Source organism: Mus caroli, unplaced genomic scaffold (genome assembly GCF_978045245.1).
Source record: "Mus caroli unplaced genomic scaffold, Mus_caroli_1 scaffold_11, whole genome shotgun sequence".
NCBI lineage: Eukaryota > Metazoa > Chordata > Mammalia > Rodentia > Muridae > Mus > Mus caroli.
In genome coordinates this window covers 107,969,849-107,982,411 of record NW_028227266.1, presented here as the reverse complement: position 1 = coordinate 107,982,411, position 12,563 = coordinate 107,969,849, and positions in this window count along the sequence as shown.

The window sequence follows — 12,563 nt, the reverse complement described above, 5'->3', positions numbered from 1 at the left end:
ACACCATTGCATACACTAGCAAGATTTTGCTGAAAGGACCCAGATATAGCTGTCTCTTGTGAGACTATGCGAGGGCCTAGCAAACACAGAAGTGGATGTTCACAGTCAGCTATTGGATGGATCACAGGGCTCCCAATGGAGAAGCTAGAGAAAGTACCCAAGGAGCTAAAGGGATCTGCAACCCTATACTTGGAACAACATGATGAACTAACCAGCACCCCGGATCTCTTGTCTCTAGATGCATTTGTATCGAAAGATGACCTAGTCGGCCATCACTGGAAAGAGAGGCCCATTGGACTTACAAACTTTATATGCCCCAATATAGGGGAATGCCAGGGCCAAAAGAATGGGAATGGGTGGGTAGGGAAGTAGGGGGGGTATGGGGGACTTTTGGGATTGCATTGGAAATGTAATTGAGAAAAATATGTAATAAAAAAATATTAAAAATTAAAAAAAATAAAATAAAAAAATAAAATAGTCATAGGAGGCAGATTTAGAGAGAGACCTGATTGGGAGGGGAATGCAGAGGTGAATAGGTGTTGTTTCAGGATCAGGTGTGGGAAGACAGAGGAGAGCGGGCCAGAGTGCCAGGAACATGAATGGAAAGCTAATAAGAGTAAGGGCTAGGGGGCATCTCTAGAATGTACTAGAGATGAGGGATGAGGGAGGCTCCCAGGAATCAATGGTGGAGACCATAGCTAAGACTCATAGCAGTGGGGATATGGAAGCTGAAGCGGCTGCCTTCTATAGCTAGCAGGAACACCAGTGGAGAAATAAAGACAATAACCTACCCAAAAAAAAAGGGTGTTGTTTTCCTAATTTCTTTCTCAGCCTGTTTATTCTTTGTGTAGAGAAAGGCCATTGACTTGTTTGAGTTAATTTTATATCCAGCTACTTCTCTGAAGCTGTTTATCAGTTTAGGAGTTCTCTGGTGGAATTTTTAGGGTCACTTATATATGCTATCATATCATCTGCAAAAAGTGATATTTGGACTTCATCTTTTCCAATTTGTATCCCCTTGATCTCCTTTTATTGTCGAATTGCTCTGGCTAGGACTTCAAGTACAATGTTGAATAGGTATGGAGAGACTGGACAGCCTTGTCGAGTCCCTGATTTTAGTGGGATTGCTTCAAGATTCTCACCATTTACTTTGCTGTTGGCTACTGGTTTGCTCTAGATTGCTTTTATCATGTTTAGGTATGGGCCTTGAATTCCTGATCTTTCCAAGTCTTTTATCATGAATGGGTGTTGGACCTTGCCAAATGCTTTTTCCGCATCTAACGAGATGATCATGTGGTTTTTGTCTTTGAGTTTGTTTATATAATGGATTACGTTGATGGATTTCTGTATATTAAACCATCCCTGCATCCCTGGAATACAACCGAATTGGTCAGGATGGATGATTGCTTTAATGTGTTCTTGGATTCGGTTATCGAGAATTTTATTGAGGATTTTGGCATCTATGTTCATAAGGGAAATTGGTATGAAGTTCTCTATCTTTGTTGGATCTTTTTGTGGTTTAGGTATCAGAGTAATTGTGGCTTCATAGAATGAGTTGGGTAGAGTTCCTTCTACTTCTATTTTGTGGAATAGTTTGTGCAGAACTGGAATTAGATCTTCTTTGACGGTCTGGTAGAACTCTGCACTAAACCCATCTGGTCCTGGGCTTTTTTGGCTGGGAGACTATTAATGACTGCTTCTATTTTTTTAGGGGATATGGGACTGTTTATATCGTTGACTTGATCCTGATTTAACTTTGGTACCTGGTATCTGTCTAGAAATTTGTCCATTTCGTCCAGGTTTTCCAGTTTTGTTGAGTATAGCCTTTTGTAGAAGGATCTGATGGTGTTTTGGATTTCTTCAGGATCTGTTGTTATGTCTCCCTTTTCATTTCTGTTAATTAGGATGTTGTCCCTGTGCCCTCTAGTGAGTCTAGCTAAGGGTTTGTCTATCTTGTTGATTTTCTCAAAGAACCAACTCCGCGTTTGGTTAATTCTTTGAATAGTTCTTCTTGTTTCTACTCGGTTGATTTCGCCCCTGAGTTTGATTATTTCCTGCCGTCTACTCCTCTTGGGTGAATTTTCTTCCTTTTTTTCTAGAGCTTTTAGATATGTTGTCAAGCTGCTAGTATGTGCTCTCTCCAGTTTCTTTTTGGAGGCACTCAGAGCTATGAGTTTCCCTCTTAGAAATGCTTTCATTGTGTCCCATAGGTTTGGGTATGTTGTGGCTTCATTTTCATTAAACTCTAAAAACTCTTTAATTTCTTTCTTTATTCCTTCCTTGACCAAGGTATCATTGAGAAGAGTGTTGTTCAGTTTCCACGTGAATGTTGGCTTTCCATTATTTATGTTGTTATTGAAGATCAGCCTTAGTCCATGGTGGTCTGATAGGATGCATGGGACAATTTCAATATTTTTGTATCTGTTGAGGCCTGTTTTGTGACCAATTATATGGTCAATTTTGGAGAAGGTCCGTGAGGTGCTGAGAAGAAGGTATAGCCTTTTGTTTTAGGATAAAATGTTCTGTAGAAATCTGTTAAGTCCATTTGTTTCATAACTTCTGTTAGTTACACTGTGTCCATGTTTAGTTTCTGTTTCCATGATCTGTCCATTGGTGAAAGTGGTGTGTTGAAGTCTCCCACTATTATTGTGTGAGGTGCAATGTGTGCTTTGAGCTTTACTAAAGTGTCTTTAATGAATGTGGCTGCCCTTGCATTTGGAGCATAGATATTCAGAATTGAGAGTTCCTCTTGGAGGATTTTACCTTTGATGAGTATGAAGGGTCCCTCCTTGTCTTCTTGATAACTTTGGGTTGGAAGTCGATTTTATGTGATATTAGAATGGCTACTCCAGCTTGTTTCTTCAGACCATTTGCTTGGAAAATTGTTTTCCAGCCTTTCACTCTGAGGTAGTCTCTGTCTTTTTCCCTGAGATGGGTTTCCTGTAAGCAGCAGAATGTTGGGTCCTGTTTGTGTAGCCAGTCTGTTAGTCTATGTCTTTTTATTGGAGAATTGAGTCCATTGATATTAAGAGATATTAAGGAAAAGAAATTGTTGCTTCCTTTTATTTTTGTTGTTAGAGTTGGCATTCTGTTCTTGTGGGTGTCTTCTTTTAGGTTTGTTGAGGGACTACCTTCTTGTTTTTTCTAGGGTGTGGTTCCTGTCCTTGTATTGGTTTTTTTCTGTTATTATCCTTTGAAGGGCTGGATTCGTGGAAAGATAATGTGTGAATTTGCTTTTGTCGTGGAATACTTTGGTTTCTCCATCCATGGTAATTGAGAGTTTGGCTGGGTATAGTAGCCTGGGCTGGCATTTGTGTTCTCTTAGTGTCTGTATAACATCTGTCCAGGCTCTTCTGGCTTTCATAGTCTCTGGTGAAAAGTGTAATTCTAATAGGCCTGCCTTTATATGTTACTTGACCTTTCTCCCTTACTGCTTTTAATATTTTATCTTTATTTAGTGAATTTGTTGTTCTGATTATTATGTGTGGGGAGGAATTTCTTTTCTGGTCCAGTCTATTTGGAGTTCTGTAGGCTTCTTGTATGATCATGGGCATGTCTTTCTTTAGGTTTGGGAAGTTTTCTTCTATAATTTTGTTGAAGATATTTGCTGGCCCTTTAAGTTGAAAATCTTCATTCTCATCAACTCCTATTATCCGTAGGTTTGGTCTTCTCATTGTGTCCTGTATTTCCTGGATGTTTTGAGTTAGGATCCTTTTGCGTTTTGTATTTTCTTTGATTGTTGTGCCGATGTTCTCTATGGAATCTTCTGCACCTGAGATTTTCTCTTCCATCTCTTGTATTCTGTTGCTGATGCTTGCATCTATGGTTCCAGATTTCTTTCCTAGTGTTTCTATCTCCAGTGTTGCCTCACTTTGTGTTTTCTTTATTGTGTGTACTTCCCTTTTTAGGTCTAGTATGGTTTTGTTCATCTCCATCACCTGTTTGGATGTGTTTTCCTGTTTTTCTTTAAGGACTTCTACCTGTTTGGTTGTGTTTTCCTGTTTTTCTTTAAGGACTTGTAACTCTTTAGCAGTGTTCTCCTGTATTTCTTTAAGTGAGTTATTAAAGTCCTTCTTGATGTCCTCTACCTTCATCATGAGATATGCTTTTAAATCCGGGTCTAGCTTTTCGGTTATGTTGGGGTGCCCAGGACTAGGTGGGGTGGGAGTGCTGCGTTCTGATGATGGTGAGTGGTCTTGATTTCTGTTAGTAGGATTCTTACATTTGCCTTTCGCCATCTGGTAATCTCTGGAGCTAGTTGTTATAGTTGTCTCTGGTTAGAGCTTGTTCTTCTGGTGATTCTGTTAGCCTCTATCAGCAGACCTGGGAGACTAGCTCTCTCCTCTGAGTTTCAGTGGTCAGAGCACTCTCTGCAGGCAAGCTCTCCTCTTACAGAAGAGGTGCACAGATATCTGGTCTTAGGACCTCCCTCCTGGCCAAAGATGAAGGCCCAAAACAGGACCTGTCCCGAAGCTGAGTTGTGTTGGTCTGTCCCAGAAGCTGTTAGCTTCTGTATTCTACACTCTCACCTGTGCAGAATACTCTCGGAGAAGTCCTGGAACCAAGATGTCTGCAGCTGATGCTCAGGCCAAGCGCTCCCAGCCCAGGCAGACCCCTATCCTCTGGCCGGGAAAGTGGCCAGTTGTCTGGGGCCTCAAAAGGGGGCTGCCTTAGAAGCTCTGTGGCTCCTGCCTGACCTAGAAGCTTTTAGCTTCTGTATTCCGTACTCTCACCTGTGCAGAATACACTCGGCAGGGTCACAGAACCAAGATGTCTGCTGCCGATGATCAGGCAAAGCGCTCCCGTGCAGGGCAGACCCCTTTCCTCTGGCCGGGAAAGTGGCCGGATGTCTGGGGCCTGTGCAGAATACCAAAATATAGTTTCAACTACAGGTCTTTAAAATTCTCTGAGCTCCCAGGAGGGAGAAAATCTGGAGAGGGTTCAGTAGTTGAAGGTGCTGGTGAATCAACAAGCCAACTTTCATTGTTTTGAAGGTGGAAAATTACTGGCCACCTGAACTTTTCACCCCAGAGCAGAACTTTTCACCCCAGAGCCCAACCCCTCCCAGTTGAGGACTATGCCAAGAACATTTTTGAGATAAGGGTTTCCCAGAACAAATCTCAGAATGTTCCAATAGATCGGGTACATTGCCAAATATAGGACACGACCCCATGGTTACATAAAACTCCCTTGGCAAAAACCCTCAGTTACACAAACTTGTACTTTCCCTGCCCTGCTTCCCCCTTGGTCTTTTCCTATATAAGCCTGTAAAAATTTTTGAGCCGGGGTCGAACCTCCTCTACACTATGCTTGGTGTATGAGTTTCGACCCCAGAGCTCTGGTTCATGTGCTTACTCGTTGTGGCTTTATTAAATCTTCCTTTCTATATTTTGAGCTCGGTCTCAGTGTCTTCTTGGGTTCGCGGCTGTCCCAAGGCTTGAGTGAGGGTCTCCCTCCGGGGGTCTTTCAGTTTAAAAGATTCATCCTTATACTTCTGCTCCACTAGAACCACTCCCAGTACCAACTTCTGTATTAGGGTTCTCTAGAGTCACAGAACTTATGGGTAGTCTCTATATAGTAAAGGAATTTGTTGATGGCTTATAGGCTGCAGTCCAACTCCCAACAATGGTCAGCAGCAGCTATGAATGGAAGTCCAAGGATCTAGCAGTTGCTCAGTTCCACACAGAAAGCAGGCAAAGGGGAGAGGCAGAGAGGAGGAGAGGCGGAGAGGGAGAGGGGGAGGGCAGGGGGAGGGGGAGAGGGAAAAGGAGAGGGAGGAGAGGCCTCCTTCCAATGTCCTTATGTAGGTCTCCATCAGAAGGTGTAGCCCAGATTAAAGGTGTGTGCCACCACACCTTTAATCCCAGATGACCTTGAACTGGGAGATCTCCCTGTCTTAACCTTCTGGAATTCATAGCCTCAAGATCTCCATACCAAGATCCAGGTCAGAAACTTCTATCTCCCAGCCTCCAGATTAGGATCACTGGTGAGCCTTCCAATTCTGGATTGTAGTTTATTCCAGATATAGTCAAGTTGACAACCAGGAATATCCACTACACTACAGTTCTGTTGGCTGGGCCCAGAGTCAAAAGCAGAGTTGTAAAAGTGAATAAAAGCCAATCAAATTTATTGAGCTGCCTTAACACTGTGCAAAAAAGTCCCACTGAGGATGCCATTTAATATAAAGCCAGATGCTCTGTGTGCATTTGTGGGTATTTTGCATTTTTGAGCCCTAGGACCCATGAAGTAGAAGAGAAATGATTCCTTCAAGTTTTTCTCTGATGACAGGTGCACTACAACACACTGTGACACATTCTGCCTAGAGCTAGACAGAGTCAACCAGGCAAGGGACAAGATGGTGCCTGACAAAGGATTGTATTACTTGATATCTAGCTGGTCACAAAATGGCCAATGAGAGATCAAAGCTTCCAGGAAGCCAATTATATTCTAGAAACAGGTGACTGGAGACAGGATGGGTGGGTGCCTTCCCATGTGTGAAGTCAGTGGCCAGGTATGCAGATGTGACCATGATCATTGGTCACATGATTTTTAGTTGTGCAGATCTCAAGATTAAAAACAGTGATTAGTCTTGTCACAATGGTTATATCTTGGGGTTATCCTTACTGATGAGGTGCATAGTTCCTGGCATATCACACAATGGGCAGGCAAGCTCAGGTGCTGCCCAGATGTAGGCAGCCGCATGCCCAAAAGATGGCACCGACCTCCGGTACACCGGTGCCGTAAACAACATCATTGCGCAGGCGCCAGCCCGAATCTGGCGCCAACCCCTCCCAAGCGGGTGTTACATATCAAAGGGGCCGACAGACTGACAAATCCCAGGAGGACACGTAGCTTTCCCCAGTGCTGGGGTGGAGATGGGCGGTCCTCCCAGGGGTTGCCGGAGTTCCTGAGTAGCATGGAGGTGTTCCAGAAATAAAGAGAGCTGTTGAGAAGAATCCGACCGTGTTGCGTCTTTTCTTGCTGTACAAGGTGAGCGCAACAAGTGGTGGCCCATACGGGGAACAGAGGATTGCAGGATTCAGAACTCTTCAGCTGAGGAATGGCAGTACCGGTAAGTCTCCCAAAATTGATCCCTGGTTAAAAGGAGGGATATGATTCTCTTGCCCGTAGACCCAGTGTGGGTAGCTCTTAGTGTTTTTGTTTTGTTTTTTGTAATTTCTGGCCTCTGCTTTTGGGTGATAGGAGCAGTTAAGGCAGGTCAGAAAATTTTTATGGAACAAGAAAGTATGTCAGAGGAAGATAGGAAACATATAAGTAAAAGAAAGAAAAGGGGCAAAAAAGAGAGAGAAAAGGAAAAGGGAGGAAAGGAAAATTCAAAGGGAAAAGGAAATAATGAGAAAGGAAAGGAAATAGCAAAAGGATATCCCTCATTAAAAGACTTAACAATAAGTTCAGCAAGTTCTGACTCCAGTGACTCAGAGCTTGATAAAGATGAGGAAGCTGACCTAGAAGAAGAGGCAGCTCGGTATGAGAGGGATAGGTACGAAAAAATGGGGGTTGGCTGGCAAAGGAGTAAAGTGCCAACCGCTCCACCTCTTAACCCTGAGTATACAGTAAAAAAGGAATCCACAAAAGCTGGTAAACAAGGTACCTCATTGTGCCCAGAGGTTTGGAAGAAAGCTGAACTGACTTTCCCTGTATTCTTAGATGGCCAGGGACAACGATATCATGAGCCAATAGATTTTAAAACTATTAAGCAGCTGGCTGAGTCAGTCCGTACCTATGGGGTGAGTGCAGCTTTTGTAGTTGCACAGGTCGAGGCGCTTGCTAGATATTGCCTCACCCCGGGGGACTGGAATAATATTGCTCCGGCTTGTTTGTCGTCCAGACAGTGTTTAGATTGGAAGTCCTTGTCCTATGAATATGCAAACAGTCAGGCAGCAGCAAATTTAGCCACATGACAAGATCCTCAGAGACATTGGGATGCAGACATGCTTCTAGGTTTAGGACGTTTTGCTTTAGATCAAACAAATTATCCTGAAGCAGTCTATGCTCAAATAAATGAGGTAGCTACCAAAGCATGGAAGGCATTGCCGAACAAAGGCGCAGTCTCAGGCAATCTTACGAAAATCTTGCAGGGTCCCACAGAATCATTTTCAGACTTTGCAGCACGCCTCATTGAAGCAGCCGCTAGAATTTTTGGAGATCCTGATATAGCTATGCCTTTAGTAAAACAGCTAGTGTATGAGCAATGCACTAAGGAGTGTAGAGCAGCTATTACACCCTATAAACATAAAGGTTTAGAAGTTTGGATGAAGGTTTGCAGAGAACTAGGGGGCCCGTTAACCAATGCAGGCCTGACGGCAGCTGTGGTACAATTGAGTAGATCTAATAATGATACTTGTTATAAATGTGGCCAGAGAGGACATTTTAGAAGACAATGCCCCGAAAATGAGAAAAGGACTCCATTATATAAACCTAGACAGCCAGGAATATGCCATAAATGTAGAAAAGGAAAACATTGGGCTAATGAGTGCAGATCAATAAAGGACATAGAAGGCCGACCATTACAAGCAGGATATACTAAGGACATAGAAGGCCGACCATTACAAGCAAGATATAATGGCACTAGGCCAAAAAAACGGACAGCGGGGCCCACGTCCCCAGGGCCCTCAAATATATGGGGCTCTTCAGAAAGACCAGACGAGACTTTGGCCGTCTCTCCGTCATCTGAGAGACCACGGAGAGCCACTACTGGCTCCGCAGGATTGGACCTCCATTCCACCACCAGACTCGTATTAACCCCACAGATGGGGGTACAACCCATAGATACAGATTTTAAAGGCCCCCTTCCCAAAGATACTGTAGGACTATTGCTTGGCCGTTCATCTTCTGCTTTAAAAGGATTACAAATTACCCCTGGAGTGATTGATCCAGATTATACGGGGGTTGTGAAAATCTTAGTGGCCTCCCCCAGTGGTATTTCAGCTATCTCTCCAGGAGATAGAATTGCTCAATTATTACTATTGCCAAGTTTGCATAAACATTTTCCAGCAAATAATAAAATAAGAGGAGAGAGTGGACTAGGTTCTACAGGTTCTCGGTTCACTTTCTTATCAATGGAATTAGGAGATCGCCCCATGTTAACTTTGGAGGTTGAAGAACGATCCTTTCTGGGGTTGCTAGACACAGGTGCAGATCGCAATATTATCTCCGCTCATGATTGGCCGCCAAAATGGCCTTCGCAAACATCATCTCAAAGCCTCCACGGTCTAGGTTATAAGACTGCTCCCCTTATAAGTGCTAAGGAATTAACTTGGAAACATGAGGAAGGTAAGTCAGGGAAATTTTTTCCTTATATTGTGGATATTCCTGTGACCCTATGGGGTAGAGATGTCTTAGCCCAAATGGATCTTATATTAACTAATGAGTATTCCCCACAGGCCAGAGAAATTATGTCTAATATGGGCTACATCCCAGGAAAAGGGTTAGGAAAGTCATTACAAGGCAGGACTAGGTTAGTGCCCACAAAGTTCAAACAAGATAGAAAGGGATTGGGTTTTTCCTAGGGGCCGTTGAGGGTGGTATACCCATTATTTGGAAAACAGAGGAGCCTGTATGGGTTCCTCAATGGCCTCTTTCCTCTGAAAAATTAGTAGCTGCCAGAGAATTAGTAGAGGAACAATTGAAATTAGGACATATTCAACCTTCCCAGTCACCTTGGAATACACCCATATTCGTGATTAAGAAAAAAATCAGGCAAATGGAGGCTCCTGCAGGATCTTCGAGCCATTAATAATCAAATGCAGATTATGGGCCCCATACAGAGGGGTCTGCCCCTACTTTCTAGTTTGCCCAAAGAGTGGCCTATTATAATCATTGATATTAAAGATTGTTTTTTCTCTATTCCCCTTGCATTGTGTGATAGTGAGCGCTTTGCCTTTACTCTTCCTTCTGTAAATAATGAAGAGCCTGATAAACGGTATCAATGGATAGTTTTACCTCAAGGGATGGCAAACAGTCCTACTATGTGTCAACTTTTTGTAGGAGAAGCCCTACAACCTGTCCGTGATGCATTCCCAAAGTTAAGGATAGTACATTATGTAGATGATGTCCTTCTTGCCTCAAAGAATAAAGAAAGTTTAGATGAAGCCTATATTAAGCTAGTAAAAGAATTAGAAATGAAACAATTATTTATAGCTCCTGATAAAGTTCAAAAGGGAAATTTAGGAGAGTTCTTGGGTGCTCGAATTACTCCACATTTTATTACACCTCAAAAGATAGAATTACGTAAAGATCATTTAAAAACATTAAATGATTTCCAGAAATTGCTAGGTGATATAAATTGGATTCGTCCATATATGAGGCTATCAAATTTTGAATTAATCCCTCTTTTTGATATATTGAAGGGCGATCCACAGCTTTCGTCACCTCGTGCTCTCACCCCTGAGGCCCGAGTAGCATTAGAAAAGGTAGAAAGGTGTTTAGAAAAGGCCAAACTGTATAGATGGAAAGAGGGAGAGGACATCCTCTTATGCATTTTGAAGACATTCTGTCAACCAACAGGAGTGTTGTGGCAGTCAGGTCCTCTATTGTGGATTTATCCTCATGTATCTCCCAATAAAACCCTTGAATATTATCCCATTGCTGTAGCTCAATTAGCGATTTTGGGCATTAAATCATGTATTCAACATTTTGGAGCACCCCCTCAGAAAATCATTACACCTTATAATGCCAATCAAATACAGATTCTAAGTTCTTTGATAGATGATTGGGCTCTATTACGCTGAGGTTTTGATGGGGAATTAGGTAATCATTATCCCAAAGATCCTTTGCTACAATTTTTTAGTGAACATCCAGTGATTTTTTTCCCCAAAGTCACAGCATCTAAACCCATATCAGGTGCATTGGATATTTATACAGATGGTTCTAAAACAGGTGTTGGTGCCTATGTAGTTAATTCTCAAAAACCCGTTCTTTTTCAATACAATCCTGGCACCCCACAACTTACTGAATGTAAAATTGTGTTGGAAGTATTCAAAGCTTTTAAGGAATCTTTTAATCTAGTCTCTGATTCGGCTTATGTAGTAAATGCAGTGCATGCATTAGAAATTGCAGGACCCATTAGACCTACCAGCCCTGTGTGCACCATCTTATTAGAGTTACAAAAATTGATTTGGAAAAGAACACATAAATTCTTTATTCAACATATACAAGCTCACTCTACCTTACCAGGCCCTATGGCAGAAAGAAATGCCTTAGTGGATGCTAGCACTCACATGGAATTTATTTTTCATGCCACCCCACTGGAGCTTGCAAAAGATTTTCATCGATTGTATCATGTTCCTGCTGCTACACTTAAGCAGAAATTTGATATCTCTCGAGCCTCAGCACGAGATGTGGTGTTACAATGTCCACAGTGTGTACAATTTCACCACCCTCCTCATGTTGGTATTAACCCTCGAGGATTGCTTCCTCTAAAACTGTGGCAAATGGATGTTACTCATGTCTCAGCATTTGGAAGATTAAAATATGTTCATGTTTCAATTGACACCTGTTCAGGTGTCATTTTCGCCGCCCCCATGTCCGGTGAGAAATCCCGCAATGTGGTTGGCCATTGCCTAGAAGCCTGGGCAGCTTGGGGAAGGCCAGATAGTTTAAAAACTGATAATGGCCCCGCATATACATCAAAATAATTCCAAACCTTTTGAAAAATAATGCAGGTTAGTCACTCTACTGGCCTTCCCTACAATCCACAGGGCCAAGGCATTGTGGAAAGAGCACATCAAACCTTAAAAGAACTCTTACAAAAACAAAAAGGGGGAATCGCCCATGGCCAGCCACCCAAAGAACAATTATCTTTAGCTCTCTTTACTTTAAATATTTTAATTCTGGACGAACATGGTCGTTCGGCTGCAGATAGGCATGCCATAACCTCACCTATCCTTAAACAGGATGTCAAATGGAAAGATGTCCTAACTGGAAAATGGTATGGCCCAGATCCCGTTATTTCGAGATCCAGGGGAGCTGTTTGTGTTTTTCCACAAAGTCAAGAACACCCGATTTGAGTACCAGAGAGGCTGACGCGAAAATTACTCCCCCCGACAGAGATATAGATTGTAATAGTTCCGGAAGGACATGTTTGTTAGCAGAATGTTGGCAGGGTATACTGCTGTGGTTGTGAATTTTCTCACCTTTGTGCCTATAGTAGATTTTGAAATGTTTGCCACCTATGCCCATTAGGTGCCCCTTGTATAAAGTTGTATAAGCTAATTTCTCTCAGTCTCTTGAACAGATTCACCTCTTATCTGAGTAGGAAATTGGTCGGCTAAAGCGGAGCAGTTGTCCAGAAAGCTGCTCCTCCAGATTGCCAAACTCAACAGCACTCGACTTGACCCTGTCACCTTGGGGGACTTCACCTCCTGGATCACCAATGCCTTCTCATAGTTTAAGGAGTGGGCGGGAATTTTGGCCTGGGGAGCAGTGGTCCTCCTGGGTTGTGTCTTTTGTGTCTGGCAAACGAGAGCACATTCAGTATAAGGCAGTGGTGTACCAAGCATTGATGGCAATTAAAGAGGGCATCTCCCCTGAAGTTTAGTTCC